This window comes from Caloenas nicobarica, chromosome 2, assembly GCF_036013445.1.
Source record: "Caloenas nicobarica isolate bCalNic1 chromosome 2, bCalNic1.hap1, whole genome shotgun sequence".
Taxonomy (NCBI): domain Eukaryota; kingdom Metazoa; phylum Chordata; class Aves; order Columbiformes; family Columbidae; genus Caloenas; species Caloenas nicobarica.
In genome coordinates, this window is record NC_088246.1 from 119,212,328 (window position 1) to 119,224,005 (window position 11,678).

An 11,678-nucleotide genomic window follows, 5' to 3' on the forward strand; every position below is an offset into this window, starting at 1 on the left:
GAGAAGTACAACAGCATTGCCGGTGCGGGCAAAGATGCAGTTACAAAAGCAAAAGCTCAGCTCAAATTGAAATTGCCCAGAGATGTCAAAAAGTACAAGAAAGGGTTCTTCAGGCATGTGAACAACAAGAAGGAACAGAAGGAAAACACTGTCTAACTATTAAACAGCAGGGTTGAATTAGTCACCAACGCTGAAAAGGCAGAGGTTCTCAACACTTTCTTCACCTCTGTCTTTACCAGCACTGTTGGGCCCCAGGCTTTGGGAACAAAAATCTGCATTTACACAAACACAGAGTGATCATCAGTGAAGGAAGATTTGGTATGTGTAGTACTACAAGAGCTCGACACCTACAAATCGATAGGCCCTGACAATACCCACCCAAGAGTGTTAAGAGAGCTGGCTGACATTTCTGTAAGGCCACTCTCCATAATCTTTGAGAAGCCGTGGAGATCGGGGAATGTCCCAGAAGACTGGAAGAAATCTAATGTCACCCCATCTATAAGAAGGGCTTAAAGGAGGATCCAGGAAATTATAGGTCCATCAGTCTTACTTCAGTCCCTGGGAAAGTTATGGAACAAATTCTCCTGGGACCTATCACAAGTCAGATGATGCATATGATTGGGAAGAGCCAGCATGGACTCACCAGGGGCCCAACAAACCTGCTACAACAAAGTAACCTGCTTGGTTGATGCGGGGTGAGTTGTGGCCATTGTTTATCTGGATTTCTCCAAGGCTTTCAATATGGTTTCCCACAGCCTCCTCCGTCTGACAGGCGATACCCATAGGATGGTGGTAAGTGGCTCCTTTTCAAACTGGCAGCTTGTCATGAGTGGGGTCCCTCAGGGATCAATATTGGGCCCAACGCTGTTTAGTATCTTCATAACTGATTTGGGCAATGGGATCAAGTGTACCCTGACGAAGTTTGTCGATGATACCAAACTGACTGGGGAAGTGGACGCTTCAGAAGGGACAGCAGGAAGAAATGGATAGGCTTGAAGAGTGGGCTAACAAGAACTGACAAAGTTCAACAAGGACAAGTGTAAGGTCTCGCACCTGGGAAAACATAATCCAGGAGCGCAGCACAGGCTGGGATCTACATGTCTGGGGAGCAGCTCTATGAAAAGGGACCTGGGGGTCCTGGTGGACGACAAGCTCAGCATGAGTGACCAGTGCCCTGCCGTAGCAAAGAAAACCAGTGGTATGCTGGGCTGCATCAATGAGGGCATCACCAGCAGAGACAATGAAGTCATTATCCCACTTGGTGCTTGTCAGGTCACACCTGGAGTACTGTGTTCAGTTTTGATCCCCACTATACAAAAAAGATGTGGACAGACTGGAGAGGGTCCAGAGAAGGGCCACAGAGATGATCAAAAGACTGGGAAGCTGCCATAGGGGGAAAGGCTGAGAGAACTGGGTTTGTCCAGCCTTGAGAAAAGAAGGCTTCGGGGAGACCTTATCACCATGTTCCAGTATTTAAAGGGTGACTACAAACAAGATGGAGACTCCCTTTTTACAAGGAGTCACATGGAAAAGACAAGGGGAAATGGGTACAAGTTACTCCTGGGGAGATTCCGACTGGACATGAGGAAAATTTTTCACAATGAGAACAATCAGTCATGGAATAATCTCCCCAGGGAAGTGGTGGATTACTCAAGATTGGACACTTTTAAGATTTGGGTAGACAGGGTGCTGGGCCATCTTGTCTAGACTGTGCTTTTGCCAAGAAAGGTTGGAAAAGATGATTCTCGAAGTCCCTTCCAACCTGGTATTCTGTGACTCCATGATTTCTTATAGGACCTCGGTAAGTTGTTTAATTTTCTGAATTTTCATTAAATTGTCTTTGAAAGAGGAATGGCAACTTAATCTCCTCCTCTTAGGAGTATGATAAATTCATCAGTATTTTTAAGATACTCAGGTGTTAAGGTGTTTTGGTAATACATTTAAATATGTCACCAGCAATGTGCTTGTAGCATGCATACAGAGGACACTTCAGAATCTCTTTTGACTATAAAATCCACTCTAGATCAATTGTTTGTATACAAATGGCAAAATATCAGCTATTGGGCATGCAAAAATTATTAATAATAGCAGGAAAGTAATGCTTTTCTTGTGTTGTTTCTGGGTACATAAGTCTGACTTTTATTTCCTTGATTTCCTTAGTTAATATATTACTGAATCAAAATTACCATGGCAGGCTGTAGGTGCAGCATCAACAGACTTAGAAAGGGCCTAGAGAAATTTGTGTGTAACAGGTCTAGAAATACTAACTAAATAGACTTGTCTGGGTGAGTACTAGGAGATGGACTACTAACAAGAGTCTGGATTGCACATGCTTTCTAAACGGCATCTGCCACTGCCATTGTCAGAGACAGAATGAAAAGAAATGCACCCATTTTTCTTGTCTTATCAGTTACGCTCCAATGTCATGCAGGGGATGCTTTCAACTTTATCACACCTAAGCTCAGAGTCTAATCTGAAAATTCAGCAGGAGCATTGCCACTGATTGCAAATAGCTTTTTTTATCATCTTTGAAAAGTTGCCTAGTGTCAGTTTTAGGAGATTGCCTGAGATTTACACTTTTTATAGAGGAATGATATAGCAAAAACCTCAAGTCTTAAGGGAAAGTTGCCAGTCTTAACACTGATGTTACCCAATATGGTTTGCATTTTCTCACATTCATAGCTGTGTAATCATTAGGAAAAAAAACGAATATAGCCCTTGAGCCATTTGGGATTTTTCTGCCTTTTGCCATCAAAATCAGAATGTGTTTTGATTCAACAGAATACAGTGAATACCCACCCCGCATAGAAACGTACAAGTCCATGGCCCACAGAAATCTCACCAGAGCCAGCTCTTATTCTGTTCTTTAATCATTTGTGATTCACAGAGTAATTCTGTAATTGTTTTTATCAATATAATTTTATACTTAAAAAATAAAATACTATTATGGTAAGCGTATGAAAACTGCTTGGGCATTATCCTTAATATTTCATTTATCTAAGAAAAGCCTGTGTAGAATGGCTGTATTTCTAATAGTTTTGTAAGCCCACTGAGGAATAAAAATGACAGGTCCAACGTGTGACAGACTTGCAGCACTTTACAGTACTTCATATGTGTGTATTTCAGCGTAATATATCACAAGCTTTGCCACACCACACACCATACATGTCACAGACAAAATCATCAGCAAAAGTTTCATCTCACAATTTCCAGTGCCTTTATCATACACATGATGAATAAAGGGCTTGCCGGACAAATTTAGCATCTATAATGAAATATCTGAATACAATGTGCCCTGATTTCCCTCACACTGTATGTGGCAGTTGCACTTTTCCCCTCCACGCCCTGAGAACTGGTGTGGCAGTTGCACTGGCAGCTGCCCATCCCCCCTCTCAGAACTGGGGCCTTCGATGGCTCTCTTTGTGGGACCCCTGAGTCGGTTATCAGGGTCGTTAGCAGAGGAGGGGCCCAGACTGCCCACAGCCCAGAGGATGGGCGCAGAGAAGCCGAGAAGCTTCTGGAATGTAGTCCATCTCCTAGTACTCACCCAGACAAGTCTATTTAGTTAGTATTTCTAGACCTGTTACACACAAATTTCTCTAGGCCCTTTCTAAGTCTGTTGATGCTGCACCTACAGCCCGCCATGGTAATTTTGATTCAGTAATATATTAACTAAGGAAATCAAGGAAATAAAAGTCAGACTTATGTACCCAGAAACAACACAAGAAAAGCATTCCTTTCCTGCTATTATTAATAATTTTTGCATGCCCAATAGCTGATATTTTGCCATTTGTATACAAACAATTGATCTAGAGTGGATTTTACAGTCAAAAGAGACTCTGAAGTGTCCTCTGTATGTGTGCTACAAGCACATTGCTGGTGACATATTTAAATGTATTACCAAATGCCCACAGCCAGATCTGAACAGACTATAAATGGGGTTCCCGCCGGAGACCCCCTTTGTGTGGTCTCCTCGGAGCTGCGGGTCTGCCATGCTGCCGGAGTCACTCCCCTTAGACGGAGAAGCCGCCTAAGGCAACTTCCCGGGATGGGGAGCGCCTCACCTCCACGTGTGGGTGAGTGATAAATTACTGAATATATGCTTTAATAAGTCCTTGCCGAGACAGGCAAAAGTAAATGTCCTTGCTGAGGCAGGCGAGTGTAAATTCCTTGCCTGAGACAGGCAAGCACAAATCCTTGCCTAGCAGGCAAGCGTAAGTCCTTGCTGGAACAAGCAAGTGTTTATCTCTTATGGGCAAAATGGGGCAGAGAGGGCTCTGGTTTGTTTTCTTGCGAGTGCGTGTATGCACGCTGTGGATCCTCATTATTGTTATTTCTCTGCACCCCAAATAATCTCCTAACCTAATATCCAAACCTGTATCTTATGTTATTGGAGTGCTAACTAATTGTATAAACCCCGTTTCTAATCGGTTTATTTGCGGTACTTTTCTGGCCAGAATAAAGTTTGGTTTGGACCTTGTTGTCCGCCTAAACTTATTTTGGGGTGCCTCTGTGACACTGTGGTATCAAAAGTGTTAACCACATAGAGAGCAGATCTCTTTCCCTGCAAAAGCAAACTGTTGCTGATGTTTTAACTTTACATTCAATTGAGCTCTCCATTGAAATGAGCTGTGACTAGATTGACTCACTTGATATTTTAAGCTCCTGAAACTATAGCTTACATTACTTCCTCATTTAAACTTAAAATAATTTCCTTGATTAAAATTAGCTAAGATTAAAGTATTTTCATCTGTGACAGACCTTGGCACTAATATCTGATGACAGGCATGTGTTTTCTTCACAGCATTACTTCTGTCCTCTTTTGTCATCAATAAGTATTTCATCAGTAAGGAAGACCAAGGCGTGGCTGGAACCAAACTTGGCAAGGGATGCAAAGGACTTCTACAGGTACGTCAGCTAGAAAAGGAAGGTCAAAGAAAGCGTAACCCTCCCATGATGAACATGACTGGCAAACTGGTAACAATGGGCAAGTAGAAGACTGAGGTTACTCAACAACTTTTTTGCATCAGTCTTCACAGGCAAGCTCTCTTCCCACACCTCTCAAATGAGTGGATGAAACAGAGATTGAGGCTGCGAAGTCCCTCCCACTGTAAGAGAAGATCAGGTTTGTGACAACCCAAGGAACCTGAACATACATAAATCAACGGGACCTGATGAGATCCCAGAGTCCTGAGGGAACTGGCTGACATGGTTGCCAAGCCACTCTCCATGGTATTTGAGTAGTCATGGCAGTCAGATGAAGCCCTGGGTGACTGGAAGAAGGGGAACATCGCACCCATTTTTAAAGAGGGTAGAAAGGAGGAGCCCAGGAACTACTGACCTGCCAGCCTCACCTCTGTGCCTGGGAATATCATGGAAGCTATGCTAATGCACACAGAGGACAGGGAGGTGATTTGAGACAAACAGCATGGCTCCACCAAGGGCAAGTCTTGCCTGACCAATCTAGTGACCTTCTATGACAGAGTGACTACATCAGTAGACAAGGGAAGAGCTACAGATGTCATCTATTCAGACATCCATAAGGCCTTTAACATGGTCCCCCACAACATCCTTCTGCCTAAATTGGAGAGGTATGGATTTGATGAATGAGGAATTGGTTAGATGGTCACATCCAGAGAGTAGTGGTCAATCCAGATGGAGATTGGCGACAAGTGGTGTCCCTCAGGGGTCCATATTAGGACCAGTACTGTTTGATATCTTCATCAATGACATAGACTGGGATTGAGTGCACCCTCAGCAAGTTCGCAGATGACACCAAGCTGAGTGGTGCAGCTGACATGCCTGAGGGATGGGATGCCATCCAGAGGGATCTGGACAAGCTCGAGAAGTGGGCCCATGTGAATCGCATGAGGTTCAACAAGGCCAAGTGCAAGGTTCTGCACCTGGGTCAGGGCAACCCCCAATATCAATACAGAATTGGGGATGAAGGGATTGAGAGCAGCCCTGCTGAGAAGGACTTGGTGATACTGCTGGATTAAAAGCTGGACATGAGCCAGCAATTTCCACTTGCAGCCCAGAAAGCCAACCATACCCTGGTCTGCACCAAAAGTACAGTGGCCAGCAGGTCGAGGGAGGTGATTCTGCCCCTCTGCTCTGCTCTGGTGAGACCCCACCTGGAGTTCTGCAAGCAGTTCTGGAGCCCTCGGTACAGGACCTGTTGGAGAGGGCCCACAGGAGAGCCACCAAGATGATGAGAAGGCTGGAACACCTCTCCTATGAAGACAGGCTGAGAGAGTTGGAGTTGTTTAGCTTGGAGAAGAGAAGGCTCCAGGGAGACTTTATTGCAGCCTTTCAGTACTTAAAGGGGAATATAAGAAAGATGGGAACAGACTTTTCAGTAGTACCCCTTGTTGCAATAGGACAAGGGGTAATGGTTTTAAACTAAAAGAGGGGAGATTTAGACTAGATACAAGGAAGAATTTTTTTACAATGAGGGTGGTGAAACACTGGCACAGGTTGCCTAGGAGCAGTAGATGTGCCATCCCTGGAGACATTCAAGGCCACGCTGGATGGGGCTCTGAGCAACCGGATCTAGTTGAGGATGTCCCTGCTCATCACAGGGGGGTTGGACTAGATGACCTTTGAAGGTCCCTTCCAACCCAAGCTATTCTGTGATTCTATACTTTTAAAGAGGATCAGCCATGTGAAGCCCCTACAGTACAAACATACAGAAGAGTGAATCTAGGATTCACAGTAAAGCCCACAATATTCAAGAGAACAAGGGCTGAACTGCAAAGTTCATGTAAAATTAGGCAACATGGAAAATTCTTGGCAATATATTTTCTTCTTTTGATTTGTAGGTGAAAAGAGAATGAGAAGGTGAAGGAGCACCCAGACCTTTTCCTTGGGGTTGGGAGGAGGGGATTTTGAGGGGATGAGAAGGAAAAAGAGAGGGAACAAGCAAACCAAAAGTGTAATTCTGGGAAGTGCTTTAGACACCAGTACCATACATTCAAGTCATTATAAGAAAAATCAAGAGCACACGAAGTCACAGAGTCAGATTCTACATCTCCTGTCACAAATGTACAGCACTTGACTACATCAGCAGCGCCTCTCAGATCACTAGGAGATGCTGAATAGAAAAGCCTAGTGGTTTAAATTATTGGACCTCACAGTCCCATGTAACTTGTCTATGTTTTATTCAGTCAAATTGCCTTCTGTTAATGAAAATGCGAACAGAAGTGACTTGACACAGGATCAACTCTATTGCTATCTTTCCTGGCAAATGGCTATCCTAACCTGAAGATATTCCAGTAATGAGGATTCAACAGCCTCCGAGCCGATAGAAGTCCTTTAATTACTACTGGAAATTTCAACCAGTAACTTCCTTAAGCCTTGCTTTCTACAGCTTCTCATCCTCTGTAAAGACAGAGAGCACATAAGCCCTTTTTAATATACCTTTTAAATATCATGCAATCATAGAATGGTTTGGGTTGGAAAGCCCCTTCAAAGACCATCTAGTTCAAATCACTGGGCTGGTGATTCATCCTGACTTGCTAAAGTTTCTTGGACTCTGTGAGGACATGGGAACCAAGATTTCCTTTTATCTTCAGATCGACTGGTTTATCTTTATTAGCATGAATTATGTGACCCCTCATGAGTGCCCTTCTCACTTTGTAAATCAAACACTTAGAAAACTTAATAATATGTATATAGACTGTGTCCTGATGGGTTTATTTGCCTTTCCAGTTAACTTGGAATTATTTCTATTCCTATATTATTATATATTTATTATTATTATTAACTGCTTACAATATTTTCTTGGACCAACATGCATTCTCATTTATCCTGCACAAAACTTTCAGACAATACTAGTAAAATTTTAGTTTAAACACAACTAATGGCACTGTACCCCAAAATCAAACATTTATTTTGTTAGTTTAGCTATTCAAAGTAACCCAGCGAAAAGAACAACTCGGCTAACTTCACAAGAATGATTACTATAGAAGACAATTCATGAAGTTCTGCAACAACATTCCTTTAGGAAATATTACCAATAATGATCAAACAAATTTCAATTCCATACATTTTTCCAACCTTGGGCATTTTGTATCACTTAAATAGATTTCTCTCTCATAAATATTTTACTTCTTTATGATAAATACCACCACAGATATCTGTGAGGTAATGTCTATGCATAAGGTGAGAGCAGTTATTTTTGCTCCAAGGCTTTTCAGGTGGCCTTAGCTGGGTCTTTGCAGATGGCATGAATTGAGTTATTTTAGGACTTCTTCCAGGAGTGCTGCGAGTTGACTTGTGGCCTCATGTAGGAAATTCAGGATAGGCCTTAGAAGAGTATCAAGTCCAAATGGGTTAGTCTGTAATCTCACTGCAGTGCAGATATATTTCCAGGATCCTTAAAAGCAAAGCCAGAGATCAAGGTATGCTCTCTGCTGTACCATCATTAGCATAATTTAATGAGAGGATTTTGCACACGGATGGTATTGTGGTGATTCTCAACTAAGAATATGAGGTAAATGTAGCAAAAACATATCCTAATGCATCAGCCAGCTCCTACGGTTATTTTTATGACAGACATGCACTCTGCAGTAAGCTTGCCAACACTTGTAAAGAACATGTTTTTCAACAAGGTACACTGTGGTGAAAAAACCAAGGGTGAGGTATATGTCGCACACCAATGTAACTTCCAAGTAGTCTTTTAAGTAAAGGCCCTTTTGGTAGGGCCTGTAGTGATAGTGCAAGGAGTAATGGTTTTAAACTAAAAGAGGGGAGATTTAGACTGGATACAAGGAAGAGACTTTTTACAGTGAGGGTGGTTAAACACTGGAACAGGTTGCCCAGGAGCAGTAGATGCCCCATCCCTGGAGACATTCAAGGCCAGCCTGGATGGGGCTCTGAGCGACCTGACCTAGTTGAAGATATCCCTGCTCATTGCAGGGGGGTTGGACTAGATGACCTTTAAAAGTTCCTTCCAACCCGAATAATTCTGTGATTCTATGAAAATTTGAAGGAACTTTCTCTGCTATCACATCTAGTCCATTGATAACCGGCTACAATGTTACAGAATCTCTTTTATGAGCTGAAATCTACCCCAAAAAACAGTTGAGTTCTTGTCCCTGCATTTCCAACTGGAAGTCAACCCAAACTCTACCAATCTGAGGGTTCACTGTTCTAATTTCCAGCCTAAACTTAAGATCAGTTGATGTCTGGTTTTGTGCCTGTATTGTTCTTCAGTTTTAAAATGGAGACCTGGGTTTTTGCTAAGTCAATCCCTTCTAAGGTTGCCTGCTGACTTATGTAGAGGCAGACACAATACTTTTAAGTAGATAACCTCATGTACTCAATTGTGACAGAAAAAAATCACAGAATAGTACTCTATTTCTCCTGAGACAGAGAATGCCACATAGCTGTATCTATAGTCCTTGAAAACTCACACTCTACTGCAACCAATGCAGCTGATACTGGACTTAACACATTACAGTAAGAACAGCAGATATTGTTTCCATAGTCTAAGATGCAACTTTTCAAAATAATCTTCCTGTTGCATACAGTTCAGCTGTCCAGCACTGATGAAGATTCATGGACCAGAAAAAGGCTAATATTTCTACTTATGTTGGACACAAATATAAACTGGGAAAGCGGTGGCTGGAGAGCAGCCCTGCAGAAAGGGATCTGGGGGTGCTGGTTGACATCAGCTCAATACAAGTCAGCAGTGTGTGCTCTGGCAGCCAAGAGGGCAAACCCCATCCTGGGGTGCATCAAACACAGCATGACCAGCTGGTTGAAAGAGGTGATTGTCTCCCTGTACTCAGTGTTGGTGCAGCCTCACCTTGAGTGCTGTGTGCAGTTCTGGGCCGCACAATTTAAGAAGGACTTTAGAGTACTCAAATGCATCCAGAGGAAGGCAACAAAGCTGGTGAAAGGGCTTGAAGGAATGTCCTGTGAGGAGCAGCTAAAGACTTTGCGTTTGTCTCGCCTGGAGAAAAGAAGGTCTGAGGGGCGACCTTCTTGCTCTCTGCAGCTTCCTGAGGGAGTGGGGAGGAAGGTACTGAGCTCTTCTCCCTGGGATCCCATGACAGGACACATGGGAATGGCCCAAAGCTGTGCCAGGGGAGGTTCAGACTGGACCTTAGGAAGCACTTCTTTACCAACAGGGAGGTCAAATACTGGAACAGGCTTCCTGGAGAGGTGGTCAATGTCCCAAATCTGTCACTGTTTACAAGGCATTTGGAAAAAGCCCTTAATAATATGCTTTAACTTTCGGTCAGCCCTGGAGTGGTTGGGCAGTTGGACTAGATGATCATTGTCTGTCCCAGCTGAATTGTTCTGGTCTAGTCTAGTCTAGTCTGTTCAACCAGCTGCACGGCAGAATCTGAGCAATCACTTATATTTACCTAAATGCCGTCAAGTAAGTTTTCCCAGAAAGAGTCACACTACTCTGAAAAAAAGTCTACAAGCAACTTCAGAGCAGCCTCGGTTGCTACACGGAGGGAAAACAACAAAAGAGTTGCTCTGCCACTCCTTGTTTCATACACATAAAAGGCGGTATTTCATGCTCTCAGACAGTAAAAAAACGCTTGTGTTCAGGGCAAGGTTCTGGTCTGGCTTTTTTACAGCTCTACCAATCCCACAGCTCGTGGCTCGGCAGGCGTATTCATTTCTACAGCTGCAGCTGGCACCTGGAAAGTTAAACAACCTGGCTGCACTGGGAAAGAAAAACCAGGCAGGCAACAAACAGGAGAGTGAATATAGGGGGAAGAGTTAAAAAGAGAAAGATAAGGAGAAAGCAGCTGAGAGAGAGGAGGTAAAGCAATAGAAAGGCGGGGATTATTCCTGGTGGTTATAAGGGACTAAACTGCTTGCATTTGTTTAACGAGTGTGACAGGAAGCATGGAGAATCAAAAACAGAGTTAACGTACACAGGAAGAACAATGGCTCTGCTCTGAGGCTGGCAAGTGTTTACTTAAAGTACCAAACCCTGTCACTAATGTACTTCTCAATCTGTTCATTTTTCCCCCCAAGGGCCCTGGTCCTGCAAGCACTTCAAAGCTGGTAACTGGTCCTAATGCAACTGCTCTGGTCCCAAGAGCTGTCCGGGGGTTAGGAACTCTGTCTGCGATGTGCTTATTTTTTCACAGAATATAAATAATCCATTATATATTTTGAATAACTAAATGTAATTTTGATATATTAATGTGCGGCCTCAATACACTGCTTTCTACTGGGATCTTTTTCCAAAAGCCGAGTGGCAGGTGGGGCCACAGTGCAGTAAAGAATCTTTAAACAATGCAGAAAAGAGTAATGACATAATTTCAAACAATGTTAAATATTTGCATAATAGCTTCATATGAATCATAAATGAATTTCAACACTTCTTTACTAAGAATATACACTGGATTTTCTACCTTAACACCATTTGCTAAATACTGCATTTGTCTCACTGGATTGAATCACTTGTATAAAAGAAGAAACTGTACTTTTATAAGAAAAAAAAATAATATACAGCTGCAGTAAAGTTACCTTTGCTTTTGTAAGAAGCCAAAGTGGACTCTGCTGGTCTGATCTAAAGCATGTCCTTGTCCTCCACCCCAAGGCAGCCAGGAGCTGCCTGGCACTGCTGTAAAGCATTACTCAGCATGAGAAGGGAGTGGTGGGCAGAGCTGGGTGCAAGACACGGTTTCGGGGAAATCACCAAG